The sequence below is a fragment of the Macaca fascicularis genome, chromosome 13, assembly GCF_037993035.2.
Source record: "Macaca fascicularis isolate 582-1 chromosome 13, T2T-MFA8v1.1".
Classification (NCBI taxonomy): domain Eukaryota; kingdom Metazoa; phylum Chordata; class Mammalia; order Primates; family Cercopithecidae; genus Macaca; species Macaca fascicularis.
The window spans coordinates 7411952-7430255 of NC_088387.1; the positions used below are offsets into that span (position 1 = coordinate 7411952).

Consider the following 18304-nt stretch of genomic DNA (forward strand, 5'->3'; position numbering starts at 1 on the left):
TTTATGAGTCATATGTTGCAATCCCTAATCAGATCTCTTTACACAGAGTCCTGTAGGCTTAGGCAGTTCTCCTAAGAAATGATGAACTGCTCTATTGGCAGCCGCTGCAGGGTGAGAAGCTCGGTGTGCCACTTAACTGGCTTAAACACACACACACACACACACACACACACACACACACACACACACACACACACACTTGGGCAAAGCCTTTAGTTAATATTATTGCTCAAGTAAAAATTTTATTACCCTCTGCAGAGTTCACAAAGAAGAGGCATTAGACTGGCAAGCAGAGCTGGTTGGATTTACCTTTGACGTAGTGAGCTCCTTGAAGCTACAACAATGGCATATACATCCTATCACAGTGTCTGTAGAAGGGACACAGTAGGTGCCTGCAAAATTAATGATTACATGGATTGAGTCCAGCCATGCATTTGATATCTAGATCTCGTCTATGGCCCTCTTGCCAGCCAAACCCTTGTTCATCCTGTTCTAGAACATCTCCACTGACAGGGAACTCAACTCTGGATATAGTAACCAGGGCGGAGGTGACTCAAGACGAAACTGCTAGTTTTTCATCTTCCCATTCTTCCTTTTGCCTCCAGGGTATTCAGTTGCTAAAGGGGAAAGGTGTGAACAACTGAATACGCAATTTTCCATGGTGTATTCAGTGGTTAGCACCTTTCCCCATCTTCTTAAACCAATGCTATCTAAAAACTTCTCCTTAACACATCCCTTGCCCTATCAAAGCCCACTCCCAAGAAACGTTTTGACAAATATTTCATTCTGAGGTATAAGCAGACAATGGTGGCTCAGAAGACTCCTTCCTCATGGGGACATTCGTATTTTTATCAGAGCCCAAATCTTTGAGTAAAAAACCTCATGATTCACTATAAGGGAAATTTCAGGCTCCCATCAGTGACTGGAAGGACATTCTTCTATCTCCCCTTGCCAGCTGCAAAGCCTTCTGGGAGCCTTATATTATCTCCCGTGGGCAGCTGTCTTGTGTCCCTGGGCAGAATCTCTCTTCAAGAAAGCATCAGCAAGCATCACAGGAGGCTGAAGCACGAGAATCACTTATCTGTATAAGAAATAGTGTCACAATGATTTGTTATGTCTTCAAGGCTAGCAAGCTCTCCCTCATTCCTTCTCAGATATCTTGCATTATCCTATTTTACTAATGAGAAAATATTCTCTAATTTAAGCACAATGGTATAGTTTATTTTCCTAATGAACTGCTTTCTGTGATTTTGGACTATCCCATTGCTGAAATGTTGCATCTGATTTTTGAGGCTCTAATGATCCTAATAAATTATAAACATTTTGCATTAAATGAACTCTTTTGTGGACACTCTAATAAGTCCTAAAGAAAGTCAGGCTGTCTTCTGAGTTTGAGGGGACAGCCAGGACTTTTAATGGAAAGTGGTCCTTAGTAGAACCAACCCCAGACCTAGGGCTGGCAAGCAGCAGAAGCTCTGAGCATATGCCCAGGTAATGAAGATTTGTAAACTAGGTCATGATGGTGCCTCACACATCATAAGACCCATCGCAGCCTGGGAAAATATTATGTTGATTTTTGTCCCCTCTCAAAGATCTGTAGAAAATGCTAACAGAGCAAGAAAAGGTTAGAATTCAAGGAAGAACATGGCTATCGCTCTTGTCTCCAGATTGGTCCTGGTAGGCATGACTTTTCCTTTGGCACCCGGTGGAGATCTTTTTCAATGGAGCCCTTGCATGAGACACGGAGGTGGTCCTGCTTTTGTTTCCATGGAAAAAAATGCTGAACACATGTATTTTATGTACTGCTAGTTGCTCCCAATCATCGATACAAATACCCACATAGCAAAGTAGCAGTGGAAACAGTAAAATGAATCCGTGAGTTTGACTGCTTGGATATAAAGAACAGAGATTGTTTCAAAGGAGAAAAGACAGCCTGCAAATGATCAGGGCATGTATGTAGATGAGGGTAACAGCAAGGACGCAGGCACAAATATGAATAGAGGACGTGGGCGATCCATCTGAGCAGAGGACACAGAGCCTCAGAGCCCCTTCTTACTTAAATATTTCAAGGGGAGGGAGGCGAGCAACATATTTCACTCCCTTGCATAGTGAGTGTCTGGGATCATTAGGATCCAAAGTAAAAAAAAAAGAAAATAATTTGACAAAATGTCCAGAGGCACAACATGATATAAAGCACGACATTTTTTCACATATGTGTAAGCTTGTTTCAAAATGGGCATTGCTTCTGAAAAGGAGTGCTTTAAAAAATGTAGATACTGAGTCAACTTTTAGCTCTCCGAGCTATTGAAACTGCAAAGGATAAGCAAGGAAAGCACTTTTTTAAAAAAAGAAAGATAATCAAAAGCATTTATGTGTGGTGTTGAGAGCTATGTGTGAGTTTGTGTGTGTGTACACAGATTTAGCATTCTGTGCATTTCTTGAGTTAACATTAAAACAGATTTGCCTTTTATGAATACACTTCAGGAGAACTGGAGAGGTGCAATATTAGACCTGATTTCTAGTTTCCATACCATTGCTACCTGGCTGTGTAATCCGGGAGATGACTGATAACATCTCTCGGTGTCACTGACGAAATAAAGGAATTGGTCTTGATATCTTCTTGAGGTATGCTCAAGCTATAAAAGGTAGTGATTTTGTTAGAGTGTTCAAGAATATGCCAAGTCTGTCCTATGACAATGGAGCTACATATATGTATTGGTGCTGGGGCGGTGGGGGGGACAGATGGAAGAGATAAGAAGAGAGAGATAAAAATAACCCAGTAAGGAAAAGAAATGTTTGAATGTTTGGGGGCAGAAAAAGTGGATCATTGAACACAGAAGCAAATACTGCTGGTAGGTTTAATGATCCCTGCTATAGCTATTGATTCATTTCAAGCATCTCTATCAAAGGGCTGGGACATGATATGAGTATAAGCAGGGATTCTATGTCTGCCTTCAGAAGCCCAGTGAGTCATTGTCTCCTGTGCAGTGGAGGTGGCTGTGGGCACTGCAGGCTTAGTCCCAGCTTTGGCTGATCCTACTCTGGTTGCCTGAATCGCAGTGTGAGACCAACTCCCTTGCCCTCCTGGGCTAATCAGTCCCTCTCAATCGTGGGTCCCAGTAGAGCCCCATAAGCTGGTGTGGCCCAAGTGACGGGCAAGGAGGGAAGGAGGTGGTCCCTAAGAACGAGAGAAAGTGACCAGGTAGGCAGAAGTAAAGTTACCATTGAAAGTAAGAAAGGTTTTTTTTTTTTTTAAGCATAATAAACCCAACATTTGCAAATAGAAAGACTGTCTTTTAATTTTGCTCTTTCCATGGTTTCCTCATTACTGTCTACAGCCAAGGCTGAATCTTGAAGCTCCTGGCATGAGCAGCAGCCTGGAGGACAAGCCCGTTGCTCATTATGTCTCAAAGCTCACTTTCTCAGCTTTCTCAGAAAGTGATCATTTTAAAACCCAGTTTTGTGGGGAGAGGAAGGGATTTCTCAATGGCAAAAACCTACACAAAGAGGAAGAACTGATGGATTCTGTCTTTGAGTTTGACCATGTGTCAAGGACAGGGGGAACTCAGAATCTAATGTGAGCAGGGAAGCCTTCCGCTCCCTTTCAGCAAATGGGAAGATGCAGATGCAGAGATTAGGGGTGAAAAGTAGCACCTAGGTGGACCTGTCCTCATCTCTCCTCTCTGAGTTGCTTATAAGTTGCAGAGTTTTGCATGTGCACCCAAGCGACGAGGGGACATTTGTCTATGATCTTGACTAGGCAGGTGGGATAGAAGAATGTCACAGCAAAGTAGAAACCGACTGGCAGTTGAGGGCTGTGGGGCGGGCCATTTAGCAGGGACAGCAGAGGTACTAAATTCCTTCCGTAATATGATATGTACTGAACCACAGTGTATTCAGTTGTAAGGAAGGGCTATATTTTATTCAAGAAATTCTTTATTCTTACGCATTAGGATATTTCCAGTTTCTTCACAAAATTACACTTTAAATCAAGAACACCAAGGCAATACTTGAAAACTTAATTTTCTGTCTTTGTTATCAATGAAGTAGAGTTACTTCATTGGAGAGCAATGGCTCTGTGGCCCAGACCGATGGAACACAAAAACGAAACTAAACAACACAAAACAGACCTGCTGAATCAGAACCATGGATGATGGGAGCTGCACTGTTGGTGAGAAGGTAAATTAGTACCATCTCTATGGAAAACAGTATGGAGATTTTTCAAAGAACTAAAAATACAACTACTGCCCAATCCAGCAATCCCTCTACTAGTTATTTATCCAAAGGAACAGAAATCATTATGTCAAAACGATACCTGCACTTGTATATTTATTGTAGCACTATGCACAATAGCGGAATCATGGATTCAATCTAAGTGTCCATCAATGGATAACTGGATAAAGAAAATGATATATATCCATATCTATATATACTATATATAGTATTCCGTGCTCTGTGTGTGTGTGTGTGTGTATATATATATATATATATTTCATGGTATATATATTTATATACCATGGAAAACTACTCAGCCATCAAAAAAGAATGAAATTATATCTTTTGCACCAATATGGATAGAATTAGAGGCCATTATCTTATGTGAAATAACTCAGAAATAGTCAAAAACTGTTGTTCTCACCTACGAGTGGAAGTTAAATAGTGTGTACAACTAGACACAGAGAATGGAATGATAGATACTGGAGACTCAGAAAAGTAAGTCAGTGGGAGGTGAGTGAGGGATGAAAAATTTTCTAATGGGGACTATGTGCATGATTCAGGTGATGGATACACTAAAAATCCAGACTCCACCACAACACAATATATTCATGCAACAAGACTGTACTTGTACCCCCTAAATCTATAAAAATAAAAGAAAATAGATGTAAAAAATTACAACAAATTAAAAGTCTCCATAGATAATTCTGGTGGACATCCAGCTTTAGGAACCTTTTACTAATGAGGCCATGGAGACGTCGTTTTCTGTTTATGAATTTAAGAATCATTTTGTTTCTAAGTCTCTTGTCCTTTGGTTATAATTCTAGTTAAAGTTCTGAACTCCTCTAAAGGACAAACGATAACAAAAAATGCAAGCTTGCTGATGTTTGCTTAGAAGCATGAGTTTTCTCCTAGCCTTGTCACAAAGCACACAGTTGAGTTTATGTTCAAACATGGAGGATGACAGGCGAGTTTGTGAGCTTTATGCTACTGGGTTTATGGGGAGACGCTTATTATTTTCTCTGCGCAGTTACATATCCAATTTAGCACCAAGAAGCATCTCACTGAGAATGGGCATCATTGCCCAAACTGGGTTCCATGGAACACTTGTGTACCGAGGGAGAATAAAATATTTGAGTGTCAAAATAAATCTGTGACCAGGCATGGTGGCTCATGCCTGTAATGACAGCACTTTGGGAGGCCAAGCGGGGAGAATCACTTGAGGCCAGGAATTGGAGACCAGCCTGGCCAACATCTCAAAACCCCATCTCTACTAAAAATATAAAAATTAGCGGAATGTGGTGATGTGCACCTGTAGTCCCTGCTACTGGGGGCGCTGAGGTGGGAGAATCGCTTGAACCCAGGAGGCAGAGGTTGTAGTGAGATGAGATCGCGCCACTGCACTCCAGCCTGGGTGACAGAGTGAGACTTCGTCTCAAAAAATTAAATACATAAATGTGTAAAATGAAGTACGTATTCTCCCTTGAGGGTCATAATTGGTAATAGAAATGCTTCAGGTGATGAAAACTCCTATAGGGTCAAGAATTGTTTAGCTAATTTTTCTGACCAAATTCAGCCTTTTATTTTAACATTTTGTGGGACACTGATGTATTACGGAATACCATGTGGGAAATGCTAACCTGTGACGTGCCACGGAAAAGTCTTCCTAAATAGCTCTCTGGTTATGGCAGAAAGAAAATGAGCTTTACTTTAACTCCAGCTGTATAAACTGGTTCTAATACTTCATTCCAGTGACACCAAAAATAAACCACTTAATTTTCCCAAGCTTCAATTTCTTCACTTCTAAGATAGGGGCAATATGAGGACCAAGTCAGTGAGGTGTCTGCCATGGAGGAGATATTGCATAGGTGTTGGTCAAGCTTACCTTGGGTTCTCTGTCCTTGGCATAGTTTTCATAAGAGCAGCTGAATGTGTCCCATGTAATCAAGTGCAAGGCCAACTCATTTGCATGCCTTGGCAGCAGGTCAGATGTGCTCTTGTTTAATGATCTGAGCTTACCCTCCTAATGTATGAGCCCCCCATCCCTCTAAGCTCCTTCAAGGTAGAGACCATGCTTCACTCAACATTAAACCCCCAATAGAGAGCCACTGTTGTCTGCTTGAAGCTGTGCCACGGGATAGCGCTGATTCAAACATGGTGATATATAATAGGAATTGGTATTTTCTATCCCTTTTTGTTACAGTCTTATCTTGGCCATTCTAGTTAAATATCTGGGGGTTCTTCCCTCTTGGTAGAGGCCCTTCTCCAGACCCATAAGCAAGAGTGGATGAGGGCTGGCTGGTAGGGACTTCAAGTTAGACAAGACATTCTTGCAGGAGACAGAGGTCCACCCTTTCCACAACATGGCAGCATCTGCTCCCAACAATTTGCATCTACATGTACAGTTTTACGCTTGCAGAACTGAAATCAAATGTAGAACATCATATTTCCTGGCACTGTGGTAGAACTGCATTTGAAGTGAATAGTCCTAAAAACATGAGAAATGAGGATGCAGAGTGGGGACCTGCCACCCACTGACTGACTCACATGGGTGGGTTCCCGCTGGACATTTCACTTTCTTTGTCTCTTTTATTCTTCACAGCAACTTGTGAAATAGGTGCTATTGTCTTCCTGTTCGATGATGCTAAGTATTTAAGTGAAGTGCCAAGCATACTGTATAGATATGTCTTCAGTAAAATGAAACCAATATATTTTTGCCCCTAGAGGAAGAGATACGCTCAACTTGCCCAAGGTCATGGAGTAAAACCAAAATTTAAACCAGGTATTTTGATTCAAAGATCTATGCAGTTTCTGCTCTAATATATGGTCTTCCAGAATAGACAGAGAAAGGCTTTTTTGCTGTGGTATAAAGCTATTCTTTCTCACCCTATCTTTTGTTTTAACCTTTTAAAACTAAAATACAGCATAAATATAGAAATATGAAATAATCACGAATACATCTTAATGATTTATTATACAACTAATACTGATAACCCCCCACTCTGTTCCTGAATGAGAGCATTTCTCCACTCCAGAAAACTTCCTCATTACATCTCCCAGGCCCACTGGGAGAAAGGGGAGCCACTCAATGAGTAATCATCTTTGCCTTTTTTCAGTTTGTATGTCCCTCCAATCACCGTAGTTTAGTTTTGCCTCCTTTAGGAGACTTATATTAATGGACAATACAGAACTCATTGTTTGGTGTTTTACTTCTTTCCATCAAACAATTTGCTTATGAGATTCATTCAAGGTATTATGTTCATTCATCCTATTTCATTACTGTATGAAGACCAGTCATCCCAGTTTTCCCAGAAACAGACTGTTTATTCATCCGTTTACCTGCTGAAGGGCATCTTGATTGTTTCCATGTTTTAGCAATTATGACTAAAACTTCTACAGACATAATGTGCAGGTTTTTGTGTGGACATGTTTCCACATCCTTTGATAATGACCAAGGAATTCAATTGCTGGATTGTATGGTAAGAGTATATTTAGTTTTGTAAGAAACTTCCAAAGTGACTTCCAAAGTGTCTTCCAAAGTGACTGAATCATGTGTTCCCACAAGCAACGAATAAGAGTTCCTGTTGCACCACATCCTCAGCAGCATTTCATTCTGGATTTTGGCTTTACAAATAGGTGTTTAATGATATTTCATTGTTGTTTTAGTTTGCATTTCCCTGATGATACAGAATGTGGAGCTTCTTTTCCTAGGCGTATTTGTCATCTGTATATCTTCTTTGTTGAGGTGTCTCTTAAAATCTTTGATCTATTTTTAAATCAGGTTGTCTGTGTTCTTACTGTTGAGTTTTAAGTGTTCTTTGTGTATTTGGGGTAGAATCTTTTAGCAGATATGCATTTTACAAATATTTTCTCCTATCTATGGCTTGTACTCTACTATCCTGACACTGTTTTTCATAGAGCGAATGTTTTTAGTTTTAATGAAGTCCAGCTTATTAGTACCTTTATTGTTGTATCTAAAAAATAATAAAGATATCCAAGGTCAGCTAGATTTTCTCCTATGTTATTTTTCAGAAGTTTTATAGTTTTGCATTTTTTACCTTTAGATTTATGATCAACTTTGATTAAGCTGTTGTGAAGATTGTAAAGTCTATGTCTAGATGTATTTTTTTTCTCATGTGCACAGCCAGTTGCTCCAGCACCATTTGTTGAAGTCTATATTTGCTCCATTGTACTGCCTTTGCTTCTTTGTCAAAGATCAGTTGACTCTAGTTATGTGAGTGTATTTCTGGGTTCCCTGTTACGTTACACTAATTTATTTGTCTACTATTTCATTAATATCACATTATCTTGATTACTGTGATCTTATAGTAAGTTTTGAAGTCAGGTAGTGTCAGTAATCTGATCTTGTGTATTGAGTTGCCTTTCTGAGTCTTTTACTTCTTCATATAAACATTAGAATACCTTTAGTTCTTCTTCGATATCTTTCATCAGAACTTTGTATTTTTCCTCATACAGATCTCATGCATACAGTGTTAGATTTATATGCAAGTATTTCATTTTTGAGGGGGTGCTAATGTAAATGGAATTGTGTTTTTTATTTCAAGTTGCACTTGTTCATTGCTAGAATATACAAAAGCAATTGACTTGATTACAAGCCTTGTATCTTTTGACTTTGCTGTAATCACTTATTAAAGATTTTTCATTTCATTTTCTACATAGATGACCATGCACTCTGCAAACAAAGATGATTTTATTTCTGCTTCTCCAATCTATATATCTTTTATTTCACTTTCTTGTCTTATCGCATTAGCTAGGACTTCTAGTGTGAGGTTGAAGAGCAGTGGTAAGAAGGGAAATCCTTGTCTTGGTCCTGAGATTAGTGGAAAAGCTTTACATTTCTCACTGTTGAGTGTAAAGTTAGTTGTAGGTTTTTTTTTTTAAAGATGTTCTTCTATTAAATTTAAGGAAGTTCCCCTCCATCCTATTTTGCTGAGAGTGTTTACCATAAATGGGTGTTGGATTTTGTCATAAGCTTTTTCTGTATTTACTGAGATGATCATGTGATTTTTCTTCTTTACCCTGTTAATGTAATAGATTACATTAACTGATTTTTGAATATTGAACTGGACTTATGTACCTGGGATAAATCTCATTTGGTTGCAGGATATAATATTTTTAAATATTGTTGGATTCAATTTGCTAATATTTTGTTGAGGAGTTTTGCATCTACATAAGCAATATTGGTCGGTAGTTGTCTTTTCTCATAGTGTCTTTGGTTTTGGCAAGTAATGCTGGCCTCAAAGAATGAGTTAGCCAGTATTCCCTCTGCTTCTATCTTCTAGAAAAAATTGTAGACAATTTATATAAATTCTTCTTTAAGTGTTTGATAGAATTCCCCAGTGAACCCATTTGGGCCTGATACCTTCTGTTTTAGGTTATTAATTTATTTTTTACAAAATATAGGCCTATTCATATTGTCTATTTTTTGTGTGAGTTTAGACATCTTGTGTGTTTCAAGAAATTCTTTTGTTTCACCTAGATTTTCACATTTGTGGGCATAGAGTTGTTAACAATACTCTTTTATTACCTTTATATGTCCATGGGCCATGTAGTAATATCTGCTCTTTAATTTCTGATATTAGTAATTTGTATTCTCTTACTTCATTTCTTAGCCTGGCTAAAGGTTTATCAATTTATTGCTCTTTTCAGAGAAACAGCTTTAGGTTTTATTAATTTTCTCTATTGACTTCCTGTTCTAAATTTCATTTATTTCTGGTCTAATTTTTATTATTTCTTTTTTAAAATTTACTTTAAATTTAATTTACTTTTTTTTTCTAGTTTCTGAAGGTGAAAGCTTAGAAGAATGATTTTAGATTTTCTCATATATGCATTCAATGCTATAAATTTACCTCTAAGCACTGCATTCAGTATATCCCACATATTCCAATAAATTATATTTTCATTTTCATCTACTTCAAAATATTTTAAAATATCTCTTGATAGTCTCCATTGAATTCTGTGTTATTTAAAAGTATGTTATTAAATCTCCAAGTATTTTGGGATGTTTCAGCTCTCTTTCTGTTATTGATATTTAGATTAATTCTGTTTTGGTTTGAGAGCAAACATTGTATGATTTCTATTTTTTTGAGCTGATTATGATTGTTTTATGGATCAGAATGTGGTCTATCTTTGTGACTATTTCATGTGAGTTTAAGAGTATGGGTTTTCTGCTGTTGTTGAATGAAATGGTCTATAAATATCAATTATATTCAGTTGATGGTGCTGGTAAGTTGAGCTGTGTTCTTTATGATCTTCTGGCTTTGAAATCTCCCCATTTCTGATACAGGGATGTTTAAGTCTTCAAGTATGATTGTGGATTAATGTTTCTTCTTAAAGCTCAGTCTCATGTATTTGGATGCTCTATTATTAGTCAAATACACATTAAGAATTGGTATGTCTTCTGGGAGTATTGACCCCTTTATCATTATATAATGCCCCTCTTTTTCCCTAACTAATTTCTTTGCCCTGAAACCTACTCAGTCTGAAATATAGCTGCTCCCATTTTCTTTCTTTATTCCACTAGTTTTATTCTCTATATATCTTTACATAAAGTGGGTTTCTTGTCAACAACATACAGAAAATAGGTTGAACCTTATTTTTTGATCCACTCTGACAATCTTTGTCTTTCAAATCATGTATTTAGAACACTGATGTTTAAGACGATTATTGATATAGTTGGATTAATATCTGTCATATTTGTTATTGTCTCTATTTGCCTAATTTTTGTTCCTATTTTTGTCTTCCATAGCTTTTCTGCCTATTGTGGTTTCACTTGAGCATTTTATATGATATCATTTTCTCTGCTATTTTATCATATTTTATATATATACACATATATGTGTGTATATATGTGTGTGTATGTGTGTGCGTATGTGTATATATATGTATATATAATTTACTTTTTTGGGGTTGTTGCTCTAGATTTTAGAACATACATTAACAACAAATCCAAGTCTACTTTCAAATAACAAAGTACCATTTCACAGGTAGAGCAAGTAATTATAATAACAAAATATTCCTAATTTCCTTCTTTGTGCCCTGTGTCATTGCTTTCCTTCATTTCCCTTACATATAGGCATATATGTATATATACTCATGCATCACACAATGACATTTCGGTTAATAATAGACTGCATGTATGATAGTGATCCCATAAAAATATAGTACCATATTTTTTGCTGTACCTTTTCTACATTTGGGTATATTTAGATACACACATATTTACCATTGTGTTACAGTTGTCTACAGTATTCAGTACCATGCTGTACAGGTCGGTAACCTAGGAGTAACAGGCAATATCATATAGCCTATGTATATAGTAGGTTGTACCATCTAGATTTGTATAAGTACATTCTATGATATTTACTTAATGATGAAATCAACTAAGAGCACATTTCTCAAGATGTATCCCTGTCGTTGTGTGACACATAATGACACATATGCCTGTATGTGTGTGTATATATACACATATTTACATACATATATGTATACACATGCATATAAATACTAAATAATGTAAACATTATTGCTTCTATTTTGAAAACAATGTTGTCTGTTAGATCAATTAATAATAAAAAAGTTTTTATTTTACCTTCACTTATTCATTCTCTGATGTTCTTTCTTTTTAAATTTACATCAGTTTCTTTTTCATATCATCTTCCTTTTCTTAGAAAACTTTTTTTAACATTTATTGCAAGGCAGGTCTACTAGCAAAAAATTTGCTCCGTGTTTGTTTGTCTAAGAAAGTATTTCTCCTTGATTTTACAGTATAATTTAATAGAGTACAGAATTCTAGGTTGGTGAGTTTTTTTCTCTTCATGCTTTAAGTATTTCACTCCACTGTTGTCTTATTTGCATGGTTTTTGAGAAGTCAGACATAATTCTAATCCTTGCTTCTCTATAGGTAAAATGTTTTGTTTTGTTTTGTTTTATGCTTCATGTTATCTGAGTTCCTGGGCCTGTGGTTTTCTGTCTGTTATTAATTTGGGAAAATTGGGCCTTTGGGGGAATTTGTTGAGCTTATGGGATCACTGTCATGTATGTAGGCTGCCATTGACCACAGTGTCATTTTGTGAATGCATGAGTGTAAATATATATGCTTATATGTAAGTGAAATGAATAAAAGCAATGATCCAGGGACAAAAGGAGGAATTAGGAATATTTTGTCATTATTGCTTTAAATGTTGCTTCTCTTTCTTTCTCTCTTAATTCTTTTTCTGGTGTTCCCATTAGTCATCTGCTACATCTTTCATAGCTGCTCTGCAATTCTTAGATACTCTGATTTTTTGTTTTTCCCCTCTTTTTTTCAGTATTGAAAGCTTCCATTGTGATATCCTCAAACTCAGAGTTTCTTTCCTAGTTGTGATAATTCTACTCATAAACTCATCAAAGTCTTTATTTTTGTTATAGTGTTTTTGATCTCTAGCATGTACTTTTTATTCATCTTTAGAATTGTCATGTCTCTGCTTACCTTATCCATCTATTCTTTCATGTTGTCTACTTTTTCCATTTAAAGCCCTTAGCATGTTAACCATAACTTTAAAAAATTCCTGGTTTGGTAGTTCTGACATTCCTGCTGTATCTGACTCTTGTTCTGATGCTTGTTCAGGCTGTTCAACTGAATTCATTATTTTTTAATATGCCTTGTAATTTTCTGTTGAAAGATGGACATGCCATACTTGATAAAAGAAGAATAGGAATTTAGCAATATAGTGGTAAGGTGTATGAGAGGGGAAGTGTTTTATAGTCCTATGATTAGGTTTCAGTCTTTTAATAAGGCTGTATCTCTGGACTGTGATTTTCACAAGTTCTTCTCAGTTCTCTCCCATCCTTAAGTGGGACGGGATGGCTAGCGGGGCCTGGAGTGTGACATTTCCTTTTCCCCAGGAAAGTTAGGCTCTAATAAAACTCCAGAAAGTTTGGTTCTAAGTAGTTTCTGCTGAGGGCATATCTTGTTAAGGATCACAGTATGCTCTGGGGCAGGAACCCCCAAACACTGGGCTGTGGACTGGTACCAGTCCGTGGCCTGTTAGGAACCGGGCTGCACAGCAAGAGGTGAGTGGTGGGCAAGGGAGTATTACCGCCTGAGCTCTGCCTCCTGTCAGATCCATGGCAGCATTAGATTCTCATAGGAACGTGAACCCTATTGTGAACTGCTCATGCGAGGGATGTAGGAGGTGTGCTTCTTATGAGAATCTAATGCCTGATGATCTGAGGTGGAACAGTGTCATCCTGAAACCATCTCCCCACCTCATCTGTGGAAAAATTGTCTTCCAGGAAACCAGTCCCTGTTGCCGAAAAGGTTGGGGACTGCTGCTCTGGGGTGTTTCAAAAACAGTTACTTTACCTCTGCCCCTGCTGGAATCCTGACAGGATTTTCTCTGATATTCAGTATGATAATTTAATAGTATCTCAGGAGGTAAAACCTACAAAAGTGTGGGAGCCCCACATGATTTTTTTTAATTAAAAAATTTTTAATTTAGAGAAACTTAGGAAGAGCATACCATTTGGATGTATTTTGTGCTACTGCCAAAGTTGTAGAGAAAAACAGCAGAGGCTGACAATGTCCATGTACCATTCTGAAATCCCTGATGATTAGAGTAGTGAGAACTGGGATAGAATTTTTAAATCTTTAAAAAAATTTTAAAATTAAGAAAAGAAAATTTTAAGAGGCAGGGTCTTCCTCTGCCACCGAAGCTGGAGTGCAGTGGCATGATCATAGCTCAATGCAATCTCAAACTCCTGGGTTAAGGAGATCCTCTTGCCTCTGCTCCCCAAAGTAGCAGGGATTACAGGTACATGTCACCATGTCAGCAAAAAAAAAAAAAAAAAAAAAAAATTGCAGAGACAGGCTTTCATTTTGTTGCCCAGGCTGGTCTGGAACTCCTGGCTTAAAGCAATCCTGCCTTAGCCTCCCAAAGTTCTGGGATTACGGGCATGAGTGACTGCAGCCAAACCCCCCTGGACTTTTTAACTTTCAGACTTGTCCACACAGATCCTCCAGAAATTAGTTGCTTAATTTCCCTACCCTGGCACTGGTTTCAACTTGTGGTTTCTGCTCAGGTTAAGTTGTGATTCTCTGTATTCACCTGTTTGTTTGTCCAATTTTGAGGTGGAAGTTTATCCTGTGACCTCATTTCTCTGACTTATCTAAGAAGAGTTGTTGATTTTTCAGTTTTATCTGCTTTTTATTTCTTAGGATGGAGTGGTAACTTCTAACCTTTTTACACACTGTGTCTAAAACCCAAACAGTTGTGTTTTAGTACTGGAAATTCTGTGTTCTTGGAAATTTCTTAGTTCTGGACACACTAGGATAGTTAGTTACGCTATGAGTATAGCATAATTTATTTACCCATTCTGATTCAACATAGCACTGAAGTACTAGCAAGTGCAATTAGGCAGAGAAAGAACTAAAAGGCATCCAAACAGGAAAAGAGGAAGTCAAAGTGATTCTCTTTGCAGACTAAATGATCTTATATAGAAAAAAACCCTGAAGACTCCACCAAAAAACTCTTAAAATTGATAACAAAGTCAGTAAAGTTGCAGGATACAAAATCAACATACATAAATCACTAGCAGCCAGGCGCGGTTGCTCATGCCTGTAATCCCAGCACTTTGGGAGGCCGAGATGGGCGGATCACCTGAGGTCAGGAGTTCGAGACCAGCCTAGACAAACTGGTGAAACCCTGTCTCTACTAAAAATACAAAAACTAGCTGGGGGTGGTGGCAGGCACCTGTAATTCCAGCTACTTGGGAGGCTGAGGCAGGAGAATCGCTTGAACCCGGGAGGCCGAGGTTGCAGTGAGCTGAGATCATGCCACTGCACTCCAGCCAGGGTGACAGAGTGAGACTCCGCCTCAAAAAATAAAAATAAAAATAAAAATCAGTAGCATTTTTATACAACAATAGTGAACTTGCTGAAAAAGAAATCAAGAAAGCAATCCCATTTAAAATAACTACAAAAATAAAATAAAATACTCATAATAAATTTAACCAAGGAGGTGAAAGACCTCTACAATTTTAAAACTATAAATCATGGTTGAAAAAATAAATCCAAGATTACACAAACAAAGAAAAAGCATAAGATGGTCATGGATTGAAAAAAAAATTATTAAAATGATCATGCTACCCAAAACAATCTACAGATTCAAGGCAATCCTTATCAAAATACCAACAGCATTTCTCACAGAAATAGAAAAAATAATCCTAAAATTCATGTGGAATCACAAAAGACTTCCAATAGCCAAAGCAATACTGAATAAAAGGAACAAAACCGAAGGCATCACTTTATCTGACTTCAGAACCTACTATAAAGCCATAATAATCAAAAGAGCATGGTATTGATATAAAAATGGACACATAGGACAATGGAACAGAATAGAAAATCAAGAAGTAAATCCACATATTTACAGCTTAATGATTTTCAACAAAGATGCCAACAACACACATCAGGGAAAGAATGCCCTTTTAAAAAATGGCACTAGCAAAACTAAATATACATATGCAGAAGAATGAAACTTGACTCCTATCTCTCACCATATACAAAAATCAACTCAAAATGGATTAGAGGCTTAAATGTAAGACCAGAAACTATTTATCTATTTTGACAATCAAGGAGATTTATTTGCTTTTCCACATTTCATGCTATTATGAATAATATTGCTGTAAGCATTTATGTATCAGTCTCTTAATGAGTATGTCTGAGTAGTTCTATTGGTTATATACACAAGAATGGCATTGCTGGTTCAAAGGATATGGATGTCTTCAACTTTAGTAGATAGTGCTACTATCTGCTATCTACATAGCTTCCCACAGTCGTAGTGTAAATTTTCAATCAATTTACACTTCCATTGTTAGTGTATTCTAAGAGTCAGTTGCTCCTCAGCCTTGTCATCACTTGGAATCATCAGGCTTTAATTTTAACAATGCTAGTTGGTATGTAGTGGCATCTCATTTAATTTTAATTTGTCATAGGCCTCTTTTTAAACTGTGTACCAGGATACTACTGGCACCCAAGCAGACTTGGGGTATGGTTACCTTTCAGGTCAATTCTAAGCAGTCTAGACACACATTGCTTGTCACATGTCAGAGATGTCAGTATGCCTGAGGGAGCCATATTTTTCTGAAACTCATTTACAAAAGTGAGGGACGTTCTTGACTGTATATGAATAAGTAGGGTGGGCTCTTAACAACAAACAGCAATGTTGCCAAGTTCAGAGACATCATTAGCTTGAGAGATTCAATCGCATTTTTCCATCACAGGGCTCACTACTCTAATCATCAGGGATTCTGGAATGGTACACGGACACTGTCAACCTCTACTGCTTTTCTCTACAACCCTGGCAATAGCACAGAATAAATCCAGATGGTGTTCTCTTCCTCTGTGGCATCGCATTAGTGAGGTTCTCATGGGCACACTCCCGCCCTGACCTACCTGTCCAATGATGGCAAGGAATACATTGGTCACACTAGCAGAGGACAAATTTCTATTTAAACTGGCCAAGCTCATGATTAAACCAGGACATATTGATTGGAGATTTTTCTCCTGGCTGTAGTAGCATAGTCAGAGGGCTGCCAAACCAGATGTCATTGAGACAGGGATATTGCCTGCTCCTGGGACACCAGCAAGAAGTTTCTGAATACTGAGAACTGTGAAGGCAAGGCCCTGCCCAGGGCAGTCAGCAACTGACCTCTTATGGCCTGCAGTCTCCACAGGGGTCCTGATAAAAACAAAGGCTTGAGGTTTAGGGAAAAAGCTGTATGAGTAGTGGTTATCAAAGTCACTCATTCAAGGTCAAAGCTGCTTACTCAAGGTCCGTAAGAATTATTCCACCCCCCGCAGGGTGCCATGACCACTTTCCCCAGAAACTTTTACACCCTTTTTGATGCTTACCTTGCCTGAGAAAATCAACTTGTTCTCTGTTCATTTGTTTGTTCTTGCTCTTCCTGACTTTTTGACCAATGAACAGTGCAATGACTGGCTTTACTCTCCCCCAGGCTGCTGCTAGCTCTGTCTGCTTTCCCAGCCCTTTGCCTTTGATTCTGGGCTGGCAGCGCAGTATGGAGCCCTAAGGACTTCCATTGCTTGATCATTTGGCCTGTGTTTTGTGGCTCCTTACTAAATATTGAGTCTTACTCACCTTGACCTGGTGGTTCAGAAAAGGATCATGATTCTCATCCTTCCCAGAAGACGTGATATGGATGAAAGACCAACATGGCACACGTATACGTATGCAACAAACCTGCATGCTGTGCACATGTATAGAACTTAAAGTATAATAATAATAATAATAATAATAATAATAGATGGGTATCCAGAAATCCTTACTGAGGAGTCTGAATCACTTTCAGGCCCACATGGCTCATAAATACTCTATATACATCAGTACCGAAGCACATTCGCAAATGATGTTTTTAGAAGAACGAAAGGGTGAGCAGAATCCCAGGACTTCCAGGGAAAGAAACAGTCTCCTCCACTGTGCCCACATAGCCAGATTCAAATGCTGTTTATGATTTTATAATGGTATACAGAATCACACAACAGAAATGTGCCAGATAGGGCTTCTGGGTAAGATAGACATTTGAAAAGTAGGCATTTGTTTGAAAAACTTTAGGCTCTTTTCCCCATGAATCCTTTTCTGTGCTTAATATCCAGAAAGTTGAAAAAAAAATACGTTTTTATTAATGTTTCAACCGTTTTGCATATCCTGCCATTGTTGCCTTCCACAGCCTCAGCGCTAGACGATGGCGCTAATACCAGACCTGCCTTCTCCCGTCAGAAAGGCCTGTGCTCACTGCTCTGAAGATGCGGCCTCAGGGTCATCCCAGGCCATTCTGTAGCTTGGAGCGGAGGTCTACACACAGTGGATTTGGCTGTCTCACTGTAGCACCAGCTGGTTGTCTATGGTAGGAAAGAATTGAAAGAGTATTTTACACCATGGAAATTGTCTTTCAGGCCCAGATGGACCGTCGCCGTTCTAGCTTTGACAGGCCAGGATAGATATATTCAGAAAGCCTTCCAGCTATTTAGTAACTCTTCCAAAACACTGTCAGCACCCATGCTAGGATG

General features: G+C 38.2%; 1 protein-coding gene across 2 annotated transcripts in view; it reads left to right on the plus strand.

Moving 5' to 3' along the window:
- The window catches only part of TMEM182 (transmembrane protein 182), a 416631-nt gene that overhangs the window by 236668 nt on the left and 161659 nt on the right, over nucleotides 1-18304 (plus strand). The window lies entirely within an intron of this gene.